The sequence below is a fragment of the Amblyraja radiata genome, chromosome 32 (assembly GCF_010909765.2).
Source record: "Amblyraja radiata isolate CabotCenter1 chromosome 32, sAmbRad1.1.pri, whole genome shotgun sequence".
In the NCBI taxonomy this organism is placed as follows: Eukaryota; Metazoa; Chordata; class Chondrichthyes; order Rajiformes; family Rajidae; genus Amblyraja; species Amblyraja radiata.
In genome coordinates, this window is record NC_045987.1 from 17,890,685 (window position 1) to 17,906,768 (window position 16,084).

Here is a 16,084-nt window from a genome sequence, read left to right on the forward strand (position 1 = left end):
AATTAACTTACAAATCTGTACTTCCTTGGAGGGTGGGGGAAAACTGGAGCACCCGGAGGAAACCAATGTGATCATAGGGAGACACAAAAATCTGGAGCTACTTAGCAGGACAGACTGGAGAGAAGGAATGGGTGACGTTTCGGGTCGAGACCCTTCTTCAGACTCGTAGGGGGAACGGACAAACTCCACGCAGACAGCACCCGAGGTCAGGATTGACCCTGGGTCTCTGGCGCTGTGAGGAAGCAGCCCGACAGCTGTGCCACTGTGCTGCCCGCTAATTTAAAGTTGAAACATCCTTTCAAAAGGTTGGGGAGGGGGGGGGGGGGGGTGAGCTGCCTTCTTGAACTGACTGTAGTCAGAGGGATACAGATGGTGGTGTGGGGGAGAGAGGGTCCAGGAGTCAGACGCGGTGACAATATTTCAAGCACAAGATGATGTGTAAGCTTCGAGGGGAACCTCTGAGCTGTTCAGCAGATGAAAACTTTCTGCTTAACATTCAATCCGCATGGAATAACAAAATCACTGATTAAACAGATGAATGCTTCCTTGATGCCATTAAGCTGGAAAGAGTGGTGAGAAGAATCACGGGGACGTTGCCAGGATTCGAGGGCCTGAGCTGGACATGACATTCTCTCTCCCACAATGCTGAGAGGAGACTGCAAAAAGCAATCAGCATGTGGTCATTTTACTCTTGCGATTTACATGAAAATTAGCTTCTACTTGAATAGAACACAAAGTGCTGGAGTAACGCAGCAGGTCAGGCAGCATCTCTGGAGGACATGGATAGGTGAGGTTTCAGGTCAGAACCATACTTCAACTATTTGTGATTCAAACTCAGGAGGGCTGTCATGGAGGGCTCTATTCATCAGTGCAGTTTGATGTGAAGAGAACACTTCATATTATTTTGCACTATTACGGTTACCTAGTAATTTATTATGTTACAATTATTATATATTTATCTGCGTGTTGCTGCATTTATGGGCCTGTAACGCTGCAGCATGTAAGGATTTCATCGTTCAGTTGCCGCTACATATGAACATTTTATACTCTTGACCATCGCAAGGGAAAACTACAACTGTTCAGACTGGCACAGTGGCACAGCTGGTAGAGTTGCTGCCTCACAGCACCAGAGACTTAGGTTCAATCCCGACCTCAGGTGTTTTCCGTGTGGAGATTGCATGCTCTCCCTGTGACCGCGTGAGTTTCCTCCGGGGGCTCCGGTTTCCTCCCACATCCCAAAGACGTGCGGGTTTGCAAGTTAACCTGCCTCTGTAAATTTGCCCCAAGCGTGTAGGGAATGGATAGGAAAGTGGGATAACATAGAACTACTATGAATGGATGATCGATGGTCGGCATGGACCCGGTGGGCTGAAGGGCCTGTTTCCATGCTGTGCCTGTCGATCAATTTTTCTGTGCAAGACTGACATTGATAGTTGCTAACGGGTACAATGTGTTTCTTTTGTTGTAGAAACAAGGGTCCCATCCAGAAGCGTCACCTACCCATGTACCCCAGAGATTCTGCCTGGACTACTGAGGTGCTCCAGCACTTTGTGTCCCTTTTGAACAATGTGTTTCTACTTGAATTTGTCAGGAAACAGAATTTACAACAGGTGTTCTTCCGCGCACTACTTTCCCCTTCGGATACACGCACCCTCCGAGTTCTCCCACCCAGCGCTGCCTTGTAGGGGGGCTTTCATCTTTGACTAACAACCCACAAACTCGAGCAGGGCTGGCGCGAGTGGCGCACATTAAGGCATCTGGCAAAACCTAGCAGGACTTTCGCAGGTAGTTTTCCATTAGCAGAGAGTGCTCCCAACAGCGAGATTGCCACATTTAAAAGTGGTTTCACATCCACAATATCTAAAGCGTCGACTGAAGTGCATAACATAAATTGGGTTTCAATAATGCAGGCGTGCAGGAGTCATCAGATTACTGTCTGGGTTATGTCTAATTCTGTCCTGCCTGTATTCTTCCTGCAGCTGATGGGAAACCAGCGGGGTGTGTGTGGTGATCTGGGCGTCCACCTGCAGGTTCCAGGTACGTACACACTTTACCTGTCTAGCCCAGCTGTGTGCATGCATGCACGCAGTATTTTTAAACACAACTTCAATCAAATAGGTGAAGTGAAGGTGAGGAGCGAAAGATATTACCCGAAAGATATTACTACTAACCCGAGGGCTAACTTTTTCCACACAAAGGGTGGAGGGTGTATGGAACAGGCTGCCAGGGGAGGTAGTTAACAATAACATTTAGGCAGGCACATGGATACGACAGATTTAGAGGGATATATGGGCATGCAGGTGGGACTAGTGTGGATGGCACATGTTGGTCAGTGTGAGCAAGTTGGGCCGAAGGGCCTGTTTCCATGCTGTATGACTATAGTTCCAATGGATTTACACTGTCACTATTGTTAAACCACAATTCGGAACGGTTCAAGAATGCTCACACCACTTTTCACTTCTTTATTTGACCTCCCGCAGCGAGAGGGAACGTCACCGAGGCTGCATTCATGATGGCCCCGTGTATAGTTCATTTTAGAGATACCACCTGGAAACAGGCCCTTCAGCCCACTGAGTTCATTCACACCGACCATCAGTCACCTGTTCACACAGAAGATAGACACAAAATGCTGGAGCAAATCACTGGATCAGGCAGCAAAATGAACAGGTAACGTTTCTGGCCAGGACTCTTCTTCAGTCTGAAAAAGGGTCCTGACCTGATACGTTGCCTACCTATTCTCACTAGAGACGCTGCCTGACCTGCTGAGCATTTTGTGTCTTTCATTGGTATAAACCAGCCTCTGCAGTTCATTTTTATTCTACCCGTTCACACTAGTTCCAATGTTATCCCACTTTCTCATCCACTCCCAGGGCAAATTACAGAGGGCCAATTAATCTACAAACCCGCACGTCTTTGCGTGTTTGTGAGAGGAAACCGGAGCACCCGGAGAAAACCCACGCAGTCACAGGGAGAACGTGCAAACTGCGTACAAACAGCACCCATAGTCAGGATCGAACCCGGGTCTCTGGCGCTGTGAGGCAGCAACTCTACCGCTGCGCCACCGTGCCATCCTGATCTGATGTTCAGTTTACAGTTGGAATAAACCAGAAAATGTGGCTATAAACGATTTTTACTTCTGATTAATCCTCCTGACTTTGTCTTCTTTATGTCTAGACCCAGTTTTTTTTTAAACTGTAAAGTATAACCTATTGCACAGTGTGTAATATTTTGCCGCCAAAGTTTCCAAGAACTCCTCGACTTGCTTGCTCTGAAGTTGACAAACTGCGTTGAAAGCAGTCACCTTTAGAACTGGCAGAAAGCCAGTGCAGAGGTAGACAGGCTAAGTTTTGAAATACTCTAAGTAGAACCAGCTTCATGTCTGATGGACGTTCTGTTTGTTATTTATCCTTGGTCCTCTCAGCACATCCACATCTGGAGGACAGTGCTCCAGATGTGGTGGTGAGGATACACTTACAAGAAGGTTATTTCCCATGGAGTACAAAGCACCAGAAACATCTTTGTTTCTCTTGCACCCAGCAAAGAAGCTCTTGAATACGACATAACACTACTCTCAGCAATTACGATCTTCCATGGACTGTCTTTGGTTGCCTGGTTGTGCCGGGTAACCTACCTGGTAACCGGTAAGGTAATTGTACCTGCCTCCACCTCCAGCTTCCACACCTTCCCACTCCACCCTGGCACAGCAGTAGAGTTGTTGCCTCCTTACAGCGCCAGAGACCCCGGTTCGATCCTGACTACTGGTGTTGTCTGTCCGGAGTTTGCACGTTCTCCCCGTGACCGTGTGGGTTTTCTCCGGGTGCTCGGGTTTCCTCCCACAATCCAAAAACGAGCAGGTTTGTAGGTTAATTGGTTTTGGTAAAATTGTGAATTGCCCCTAGTACGTAGTACTAGTGTAGGTAGTACAGTACTCGCACCGTCAGCCCAGTGCTCTCTACCCTGCCACAGTGGTACACAGCTGCATTAGTGATGGTATTAATGATGCCCCTAGTAGTACTGGTGTACGGGGTGATCGCTGGTCGGCGCTGACTCGGTGGGCCGAACGGCCTGTTTCCACGCTGTATCTGTAAAGTCTAAAGTCTAAGAAGGAACTGCAGATGCTGGAAAATCGAGGTTGCAGCAGCATCTATGGAGCGAAGGAAATAGGCAACGTTTCGGACCAAAACCCTTCTTCAGACAGATGTAGGGTGGGGGAGGCGGGAAGATGAAAGGAAGAGGAAGAGCCAGAGGGGCTGAGGGAGAGCTGAGAAGGGGAGGAGACAGCAAGGGCTACCGGAAATTGGAGAAGTCAATGTTCATGCCGCTAGGGTACAGACTGCCCAAGCGGAATATGAGGTGCTGCTCCTCCAATTTCCAGTGGTGTTCACTTTGGCCATGAAGGAGGCCCAGGACAGAAAGGTTGGATTCGGAATGGGAGAGGGTGACAGTCTAAAGTCTAAATTCTTTGCTGCTCTTGCACAGAACCACCTTGAACACCACACAGCACAACCCTCAGCCATTACAATCTTCTATGGACTGTGTCCTTGGGTGCTGCACGGACTTTGGTTTTGCACTATTCTGGTTACTTGCATTGCAGTTGTTAATTTATTGTATTTCTGATTATTATGCATTAACTGTGTGTTCTCGTGTTTACAAGCCTGTGAAGCTGCAGCAAGTAAGAATTTAATAGTTCGTTGTTGCTACATATGACAGGTAAAAACTCGACAAGACATTGGGATCTGCATGGAAAAGCTGACACTGGAAGGAAAATAGAATGTTTGCTGGTGTTCGGGGGCGGGGGAGGGTGGTCTTTGACTCGGACTATCTTTGATCGGACTTTACTGGCTTTATTTTCCACTAAACATTATTCCCTTGTCTTGTATCTGTACACTGTGGACGGCTCGATTGTAATCATGCATTGTCTTTCCCCTGACTGGTTAGCACGCAACAAGAGCTTTTCACTGTACCTCGGTACACGTGACAATAAACAAAACTGAACAGAGTTGTGCCGAAAGGCCTGTTTCCATGCTGTATGAGTCTATGGGTTGCCCTCGCAGCGTCAGCTCAGTGCTCTCTACACCTCCACTGTGGTACGTGGCTGCATTAATGGCGGCAGAGTCATTTCAAGGATACTTCTGTCTTCTCACCTCTCCCACAGTGTGGGAGGTTGCTCACAGGGAAATCTCAGCATTTTGTTCTTGTTCCAGTGACATAAATGTTTGGAAGTTCTTGGCAAACGGGGAAAGGTTGTTACCAGAAATAATGGATTTTAATCTGGTTTCTTGTAAGTGCTTATACATAAATCCTAAAACATCTGTGAATGTGTGTGTGTGTGTGTCTTGGGAGATACATGGGCTGTCCACAGACAACACAGTAGCCTGCTCGCGTACATCTTGAATGTCTCCGTGACTTGCTGAGTTTTGGGGATTTGACATTTCCCTTTCTGCGTGTGGATAGATTCCAGCCAGGCTGATTTATCTGGGCCGCTCGAGGGACGACCAGCCAATGCGGAAAGATCGGCAGCAGGAAGCAGCTTAACTGAGCCGTGAATCTTCTTACGGTTCTGCTAAACGGTGACACAAACGAGACACACGAAGCAGGCTGTGTCCAACACGCACACAAAGCTGAAGATGCAACTGCCTTCACCAAGCAAGCTTGCCTGATTGTCCACAACACCAAGTGCTGGAGCTGTGCTGCATCCCTGATGCACCAGTAAATAAACAGTAAACAGATTCTGCTCATGAAGGATGTAGAGTTAAAAGAGTTGCACTCACAACAGTGGCTGTGAAGAATTATAACAAGGAACAGCAGATGCCGGGTTAAGGAAGACACAAAGTGCTGGAGTAACTCAATGGGTCAGGAAGCCTCTCTGGAGAACATGGATAGGTGATATTTGGGGTCAGGACCCTTCTTCAGACTGATTGTGATAATAAGGGGGAAAAATCTGGGAGTGTTTGGGGCTCAGTCTGAAGAAGGGTCCCGATCCGAAACGTCACCTCTCCATGCTCTCCAGAGATGCTGCCTGACCCACTGAATTACTCCAGCACTTTGTGTCCTTTTGTGTAAACCAGCATCTGCAGTTTCTCGTTCCTACTGTGAAATGTAAAGCTGGAGGGAGGGATGTGGGTGGAAGGGGATTGGTGTGTAGGGGACTGAGGAGGAATAAAGGGGAAATAGGTGACTCGGGGATGGTAGGTGAGCGTGCAGATTCATCCTGTATTTACGCCACCTCTCTCCCTCTGGTCAAACCACTAAATGGTGATTATCAAAGTTCCACAGAGATGCCGATAAGTTGCTGACGTGTCGCAAATTAAATAAATTAGCTGGTGCACTTCAGCCATTGATCTGTCTAATCTTACACCCGCTCCTCTGGGCCCAGCGATGCCTCAGTAGATCCCGCACTGCTGGACAAAACCTCATTACTGCAGTGATTAGCAATCAACATTCTGTACACTAATTAAAGTAATAGGTGGAGAAAGACTTCAGATTACTTCCAGGAGATTGGAGTGATTAATTTTTGTGTGTGTGTGTGTGTGTGTGTGTGTGGGGGGGGGGTCTTGCTTTTCTTGGGGTCACGGTTCCTTGTCCCGGCTGTTTTATAAAGGGCGCTGCAATGCCATGGTGCTTGCAGCGGTTCACCGTTCCCCACGGCAACGGGCCCTGAAACGGGAGGAGGCTCCCCTCCCTCTGCAGCCACGGTTCACGTTGCACAGACTGGTTGGGAACAGCCTTCAGACCAGCCAGCGGCGGCATGATGGTCAGCCTGGGCCTGGGCCTGGACTGAACTGCCCCCCCCCCCCCCCCCCAACAGCTCGCATTATCGGCCCGAGCTGGGTGCAGGAGAGCGCTGGGCTACTGCCACCTTTGCCCACACAGGGGTCACCTGTACCCCATTCCTCCTTTCCCCTTCCTCCCCTCTGTATTGCCTGGGCTACGCAGTAGGGCCAGGACCACAGCAGTCTGAGGGGTGAGGGTGGGGTGGGGTGGGGTGGGATGGGGAGAGGGATGGGGCGAGGGGTGTGGAGTGGGGAGTGGATGGGGTGGGGGCATGGATGGGGTGAAGGGTGTGAATGAGGTGGGGGGGTGAAAGGGTGGGAATGAGGTGGGGGGGGGGTGAGGGGAGTGGATGGGGTTGGGGGGGGGGAGTGAAGGATGTGAATGAGGTGGGGGGGTGAGGGGAGGGGGTGATGGGACAGATGGGGTGAGAGGGAGAAGGGATGGGGATAAGGGGTGGGATGTGGATGGGGTGGGGGTTGGAATGGGGAATAAGGGTTGGATGAGATGTGGGATGAGGGGGCCTGACACCCAGGATGGGAGGGTGAGAGTGTAGGGGTCGAGAGATGGGAGAGGCGTGAGGGTGAGGTTGGCTTTAGACCCTATATGGAAAGCCAGGTGGATGCCAGCAACCATGCAGAGAGCTGGAGTCGTGGGCACTGGGGCAGGGTTTGCTGCTGGACGTGACCTTGCGCGGGCTGCTACAGCAATGCGCTCAACACCACGACCTGGGACGTTGTTGCTTGAACAGCAACTCTCCCTCCCCCTCTATGGCCCTCCCATATTGAAGCCAGGGAGTTTGCATAAGTGTGTAAAGACCACCTTGGCAGAGCTGAGCCTGTCGTGAGGCGTGTGGCTGCCGAGGCAGCGTTGAACCCCGCGCTGTGTTTTGGAGTCAACATTTGTGAGAAGGAACTGCAGATGCTGGTTCAAACCAAAGACAGACACAAAACGCTGGAGGTCGGGCAGAAAAGGTACAGGTGACATTTTGGATCGAGACCAGGCTGGAGCCATCAACTCACCTGGATTCCAGGTCCTGTTTCAGACCGCGAGTCTGAAGAAGAATCTCGACCCGAAACGTCACCTATTCCTTTTCTCCAGAGATGCTGTCTGACCGGCTGAGTTACTCCAGCATTTTGTGTCTGTCCACTGTGTCTACAGAGCTCCTCGCTGTCCTCCTTGCTGCAGGTGGGTGTGGAAGGGTGTTTAGCAGGTAATATCTCATCCCAGAGGCAGAGTTCCCCACCACGGTGACAGGATTACAACGGGCCCAGTGTTCCTATAAATCAGGTAAACGCCGCTGCCACTGAATCCGGTATCAACAACAGCTGTCAGCAGCCTCTCACTCTGCACTTCAACACGGATCCATTACAAGCACAAGATGGCGGTGCTGCCTTACAGCGCCAGAGACCCCGATTCCATCCTAACTTCTGGTGATGTCTGTAACGAGTTTTACGTTCTCTGCGTGGAGTTTCCCCGGGATCCCTGGTTTCCTCCCACCCTTCAAAGACGCGCAGGTTTGTAGGTTAATTGTCTTGGGCAAAATTGTAAATAATCCTTGGTGTGTAGGGTCGTGTCAGAGTGTGGGGTGATCGCTGTTCGGTGCAGACTCGGTGGGCCAAAGGGCCCGTTTCCGTGCTGTATCGCTAAAGCCTGGAGCACAAGCTTAGAGTCACTGGGACACACAGCACTGATCAGGCCCTTTCCTGAGGACCACGAACTGGCGCCGACCTGTAGGGGGTATGGCTGCCTAGCCTGCAGCTGTCTGTTTTTTCATCTTTTTTCTTATTTTTAGTTAGTTTAGTGGTTTTTTTTGAGGAGTTCTACCTTTTTTATGTGTGGGGGAGGGGGGGGGGGGGAAGGGGGAAACTAATTTTCAGGGTCCCTACCTGGTCGGAGATGCAGCTTTTCTCCGGGCTGCACTTTCGACCCGTCCTCGCGGCCTACCAGCGGGCCTGGAGCGGCGTTTCCTGAGGGGATCGCCCGGGGCATCGGCGGCATCGGTGGAGCTGCAGGTCCGAGGAGCGAGGGGACCGCCCTGAGCCTCGGCATCGGCGGCGGCACCGGCACCGGCATCGGCGGCGGCACCGGCACCGGCATCGGCGGCGGCGGAGCTGCGGGTCTGAGGACGGCGGTGCAGCGCTGGAGCGCCATTGCGGGGCGGGCGGTGCCTTGCCTGGGTCGCCGCGCTGGAACTCCGGTGAGCTGGGACCGACGTTAAAAACATCGCGGAGCTGCGGCGCTGAAACTTTCCATCGGGAGCCTGGGATCTCGCGACGAGATCGCCAGTTGAGCTCCATTCGGCGCGGCCTTGTCGGCTCCGGAAGCCACGGTCTCGAGTAGGGAGGCGGCCGTTCCAGGGTTCCCATGCCGCTGAGAGGACTCTCCCGACGCCGGAACACCATCACCCGGCGAGGACGGCCTGGAACATCGGGCCTCCGTGAAGGCAACTGTGGAGGCCTCAATAGGCCCGACTATGGGTGAACATTGGGGATGGGACTGGACTTTGTGCCTTCCCCCATAATGGGAACCATTGTGGGGGGATGTTTTTATGTTTTTATGTTGAAGCTATTTATTATTGCTATGTTTGTATTCTTTTTTATGTGCTGCATTGGCAAAAAGAATTTCACTACACCTAGGTGTATGTGACAATAAATACAACCTTTGAACCTTTGAACACACTCACAGTGAACTCACATTATTTTCTCCCCACATTTCTATCAACTCCCCGAGAATCCACATAATACGGGCAATTTACGGGGGCCAATTAACCTAACACCCCGCTCGTCTTTGGGATGTGGGAGGAAACTGGAGCACCCGGAGGAAACTCACACGGTCACAGGGAGGACGTGCAAACTCTACGCAGACAGTTCACCCGGGGTCAGGATCAAATCCGGGTCTCTGGGGCTGTGCGGCAGCAACTACCAACTACGCCACTGTGCCGCCCTTGTGCAAGGCTTGCAGTGTATACATCAACGGCTGCTTCTCCTAAGGTACAATTGTAGTTGCATTTCTAAAAGGGTTGTGTTGGCTGCAAACCCTTTGGGGCTTCCTGAGGTTGTTCACAAGTTCACAAGTTATGGGAGTAGAATTAGGCCATTCGGCCCATCGAGTCTACTCTGCCATTCAATCGTGGCTGATCTCTGCCTCCTAATTCCATTTTCCTGCCTTCTCCCCATAACCCTTGACATCCTTTCTAATCAAGAATTGTCTATGTCTGCCATTAAAAAAATCCACTGACTTGGCCTCCACTGTTGAACTGTGGCAATGAGTTCAACAGATTAACTACCCTCTGACTAAAGAAGTTCCTCCTCACCTCCTTTCTAAAAGAGCGCCCTTTAATTATGAGGCTATGACCTCTGGTCTTCGACTCTCCCACCAGTGGAAACATCCTTTCCACATCTACTCTATCTATACCTTTCATTATTCTGTAAGTTTAAATGAGGTCCCCCCCTCAACCTTCTAAACTCAGCGAGTAGAGGCCCAGTGCCATCGAGCGTTCTTCTACAAAGTTCCTGTAAAATTGCAAGACTTTCTTTCCTGCGATGCCAATAGCTGAACAAATCCTCGGCCTGTTCTCGGCCTCTTGAGTGATGTGGTTTAAAATGGCTGCAGCCTCTTCCATTGAAGGGAAGCGAGCAGATAACATGCCACGTTGGAACACCGACTCTAGAATGAATGCAGCTGGATCGCGCCACTGCCCAAAGCTTTCTCCACAGCGAGCCCACGCTAGGTTACACAGTGGGCACTGTCAAAGGCATAAAGACTGCAAGCCAAACACGAATCCCTCCAAATGTCACACACTTAACAGTATTCATTTACTCAGATTTCCCTGAATAGCAACCACTCGCAAGAACAAAAGCTTTCAAAGCAAGCTGTCCTTAAGTTGCGCGTTGGATGCGAGCTGCTTTTGGCCTGTATTACAGAGCGGGTCTATGTCACTGTTTCAATGCGACTGCAGTCCAGGGCACATCCTGTGGACGTTACAAACAGCTCAGTGTTCACTGGTCCCTTTGCTCAAGAGGAATGCGGCATGCAGTTCATTCAACGATCACAAAGATAGTCCTTTCAAAGACCCGGCTACAACATACAATTGACAGTGGTCTCCACTACAGAGTGCCAGCTGACTGCGAAGGTTAGCTATAGATGCAAGGAACTGCTGGTGCTGGTTTGTAAAGAAAGAGAGACAAGATGCTGGAGTAACTCAGCGGGTCAGGCAACATCTGTGGAGCACATGGACAGTCGACATTTCGGGTTGGGACCCTTCTTCAGACTGTTTGTGGTGTTTCAGGTCATGACTGATTGTAGTAGGGGGCAGAGAGCTGGAAGAGAGGCGGGGGGGGCGGGGGGCAAATCCTGGTGAGTGATAGGTGAATACAGGAGAGTTGGGCTTGATGGCCAAATGGGTGGACAAAGGCCAGAGATGAAAAGACAAAAGTTAGCGAGATCTCCCATAGCCAGTCCCCCACCTCTCTCCCACTTTTCCACCCCCTACTGCAACCAGTCTGAAGAATGGTCCCAACCCCAAACGTCGCCTGTCCATGTTCTCCAGAGATGCTGCCTGACGCGCTGAGTTACTGCAGCACTTTGTGTCACTGCCAAGCCCAGCTCATTGATCAGAGCGAGGTTGGGTGGTGCAACCCACCTGGCAGGCCCTTCAATTGGCAAAGAGTGACACGGGCCCTCAACCTCAGAAGGTCCCTGAGTAGAGCAGAACTTACAAATGGAAAAGATTGAAAACGTACAACAAAAACGTCTCTCCCCAATTGTCTCAGCAACGCCCAGGGACGGAGCAGGCTCCTTCACTGGGGCAACCTGTTCTCCCCAGCCACTCTTCAAACTGTGTTGGTGCCTCTCCCAACAATGGCTTCTAAAGCTGTAAGGACACAAGTAGATAGGGTGGTCAAAAAGGCTTTTGGCACATTGGCCTTCATCAGTCAGCGTATTGAGGTTATATAAAGACATTGTTGGCAAGGACTCGTATGGCCCCGAATGCCCTTCCACCTGGTCTCACGCCCTCCGACTGCACAGAGGCATCCTTGTCGTGGATGCGAGTCCCAGCTCCCCTCATTCCCCCGCTCTGTCTGCTTTTCATCTGGGCGGACAGCGCATCTGGGCTCGCGTATTTAGGTTAGTGTAAGTCCGGGAACCGAGTTAAAAATAAAATGAAAAGCAGAATGATTCCTGAGCAGCAATGGCCCTGGCCGTGTGTATCTGCAGAGTGACGGTAGTTTGGCACCCCTGCCACCAAGCCCGGCATCCGGAGCAGGCCCACGCAATTACAGGAGAACCACCGGAGTGTTGCGGTCATTAACGTCGTGACTCACAAAGTCATACAGCACGGAAACAGGTCCCTACAGCCCAACATGTCCACGTCAACCAAGATACCCCATTCAAGCTACTCCCACCTGCCCATGCCTGGCCAATACTCCCTCTTCACCGTTCCTATCCATGTACCTGTCCAAATGTCTTTTCAATGTTGTCGTAGTACCTGCCCCAACTACCTGCTCCAGCAGCTCGTTCCATACACACAACCCCAGTGACAAAGTTGCTCCCGTTCAGTCTTTCCCCTCTCACCTTAAACCTATGTACTCTGGTTCTTGATTCCCCTACTCAGGATAATAGACTCTGTGCATTCACCCTATCTATTCCCCTCATGGTTTTATACACCTCAATATGGTCGTCCCTATGCCTCCAGCGCTCCAAGAATGAATGTCCTAGCCTGCCCAACCTCTCCCGATAGCTCAGGCCCTCGAGTCCCGGCAACATCCTTGTAAATCTTCTTGGCACTCTGCGCTCATGGAAAGGTTTGTAAATACAAAGACGTTTGCACCTTCTCATTCTTGAATAACACCCAATGAGGGAGAAGGCAGAGTGAGGGAGGGGAGAGTGAGGGTGAGAAGAGGGGTGAGTACGGGTGAGGTGAGTGGCAGAAGGGGAGGGATGAGAAATGGGGGATAGAGGTGAGGGTGAGGGAGAGTGATGGGGAAGGGTGAGCGGTGGGGGTGATTTCTCCAACCAACGCGGGAGTGTGGTACCATGCAATCCTGGTAAGATTGGTCGCAGGGCACATGGAGTAAAGTCCTACCACCCACAAAGAAGAGTAATAAACCTGTGCTCATCAATCCGGGATTCTTCCCAACATCAGAGTCCCCGCTGGCTGGCACGAACGTCAATAGCACGCATGTGAAGGGATTAGCAGCAGGTAGATACTGCAGTCATAAAATGCTGGAGCAACTCAGCGGGTCAGGCAGCATCTCTGGAGAAAAGGAATAGGGGTCCGACCCAAAATGTCACGTATTCCTTTTCCCCAGAGATGCTTCCTGACCCGCTGAGTTACTCCAGCATTTTATGTCTATCTTTGGTGTAAACCAGCAACTGCAGTTCCTTCTTACACACTGGGGTTCCAACACTGAGTTTTCGCTGGATGCTGAGTTATTCTCGGGTTTCACTCGGGCTGAACCCATTATTCCTCACAGTCCCCGACTCTCAGTGAGGGAGCATGGCCCGTCTGTGGAAGAGTAGCCAGCAGCATCAACCCTCCTTGGCTCCAGCAGACTCCAACCTTTTGATTTATTGATCTCTCAAATATCGCAGCGGAAATATAATCTACGCAACCGCATGCAGCAGCAGGCCACGCTGTTGATCCGAGAGTTGCTGGAACATTGATTTGACATGAATAACTTGAGCGAATATTACATCCTTCTTTTATTCAAGGGGAAGGGGAATAAGGGGTAGGCCATTCAGGACTGCGATGAGGAAAAACTTTTTCACCCAGGGAGTTGTGAATCTGTGGAATTCTCTGCCACAGAAGGCAGTGGAGGCCAATTCACTGGATGTTTTCAAGAGGGAGTTAGATTTAGCTCTTAGGGCTAATGGAATCAAGGGATATGGGGAAAAAGCAGGAATGGGGTACTTTGGATGATCAGCCATGATCATATTGAATGGCAGTGCAGGCTCGAAGGGCTGAATGGCCTACTCCTGCACCTATTTTCTATGTTTCTATGTTTCCAGAGAATTACTTATGCCAGCCTTGCCCCCTCAAAATACAGGGGTCATGTTATCAGTTTTCTATTGCAATTCAAGTGATTTTTATTTCACTCTGCGAAGTTGCTCGACTGGAGATTTTCTCGAGATCCTTCAGGTCACTTTTGATCTGAGCGTCTAAGCCCCCTATCTTTCCTGCCACATGTTTCCAGGGGCAATCAAGTGCACAGTGTAATATTAACCATCTGATTTCACTTGCAATAAAAAAAATCAAACAGGACTTCATAATCCCTGCAGGACGGTGTGCCAGGCACTTTGATGTCACGATCCACTCTGCAAATGGGACAAGTCGTTTGTTCCCGGGGTTCATTTGAAGGTCAAATCCTAAAGCAAATCCCCTTCCAAAATTACTTCATTTCGCCCTGAGGTTTCAGATACAGATGTGTTCGATGCACAGGGCGCGAAGCATCGCTGTATTAGAAAGGCTGGTCGTACCCTCAACAACCCGATCGATCTAAACCACCAGGCAAGTGTGCACTTAATAGCAGAACTCCACGGGAAGGATTTAGAATGAAAAGCTGCTCTTCAGTCCTCTATCAAAGCGACAAAGGACTCAAGAGAAGTGATGAGATTAGCCACCAAATTCAAGTGTTGCTGTCAAATCCATGTCAGGCATTATGCTTCAAACGCACTCTGTCCCGGTGCCAGGGGCTAGTCTCCATTCACTGTGCAGTGTACGCACACGGTAACAGCGAGGATGGCAATCCCTGTTAAGGCACCGCTCCAAACTGAAGCAAAAACAGAATAAGCTGGAAGAAGTACAGTAAACCCACACAATAATGGACTTATAGTCGTGGAGTCAGACAGCGTGGAAACAAGCCCTTCGGCCCAGCTTGCCCACATCGACCAACATGTCCCATCTACACTAGTCCCACCTGCCTATATTTGGCCCATATCACTCTAAACCTATCCAATCCATGTAGCTGTCTAAATTTTTCTTAAACGTTGTAATAGTACCTGCCTCAAATACCCATGACTACTCGTTCCACTTCCCCACCACCTTACTAGTTCCACTGTTCGCATCCTTGTTCCCTTTGTTATCACCTCTTCCCCAAGCCAACAATGGGCCATTATGGGCTCCACCCTTCCTTGGTCATCTGTTACTGCCCTCCCCCATCCCCCACCCCCTCCCACTCCGAAGAAGGGTCCCGACCTGAAACGTCACCTATCCTTTTTCTCCAGAGATGCTGCCGAACCCGCTGGGTTACTCCAGCACTCTGTGTCCAGCCTCTGTATCTGCGTTGAGTTGCACTATTACTCACTCTCTGCTGAAATCCCTTGGTGAACTGTGCGCGGCCCGCTGGTTAATCAAAACCACCCGCTTGCTGTTTGGTTTGAGTCTGGTCGGTTCCACTTGTGTTTGGACAGCTTCCACATTTCCTCATCCAGCACAGAGCTCGGCCCCAGCGCTGCTAAACCAAAATACATCGCACTTCTGACAGGAAAATTATCTTCACTCCACTGTTACTGTGACGGTCCCCAGCTGCCTGCAAGCACATGAAGCTTGTCTTTCTGTCAAACAGATCACACTGAGTGTACACACACCCTCACACACATTACACCCCCACACGCATACACACACACATGCACACACTCCCCACACTCTCACACATATACACACTCACACACATACACATGCACACATACACACCACACTCTCACACATCCACTCTCACATATCCACTCTCACACATATACACACTCACACACTCACATATACACACACATACCCTACACACAGTCTCACACAAACAAACATGCACACACACCCTCACACCCACACATACATACACACACCCACATACACACACCCACATGCACACACACACACACACCCACATACACACACCCACATACATACACACACCCATACATACACACACCCACATACATACACAGACCCACCCACATACATACACACACCCACATACACACACCCACATGCACACACCCACATGCACACACACACATACATACATACACACACCCACATACATACACACACCCACATACATACACAGACCCACATACATACACACACCCACATACATACACAGACCCACATACATACAGACCCACATACATACACACACCCACATACATACACACACACATACATACACACACCCACATGCATACACACACCCACATGCATACACACACCCACATACATACACACACACATACATACACACACCCACATACATACACACACCCACATGCATACACACACCCACATGCATACACACACCCACATACATACACA

General features: G+C 50.3%; 1 protein-coding gene and 1 long non-coding RNA gene across 2 annotated transcripts in view; one reads left to right on the forward strand and one right to left on the reverse strand.

Moving 5' to 3' along the window:
• The window catches only part of megf9 (multiple EGF like domains 9), a 152,959-nt gene that overhangs the window by 65,602 nt on the left and 71,273 nt on the right, over positions 1–16,084 (reverse strand). The gene's annotated exons all lie outside the window — the stretch shown is intronic.
• LOC116990986 lies at positions 1,934–5,866 on the forward strand. The gene is made up of 3 exons (XR_004416677.1): positions 1,934–2,037; positions 5,205–5,281; positions 5,455–5,866. It is a non-coding gene; the product is annotated as an uncharacterized LOC116990986 (long non-coding RNA).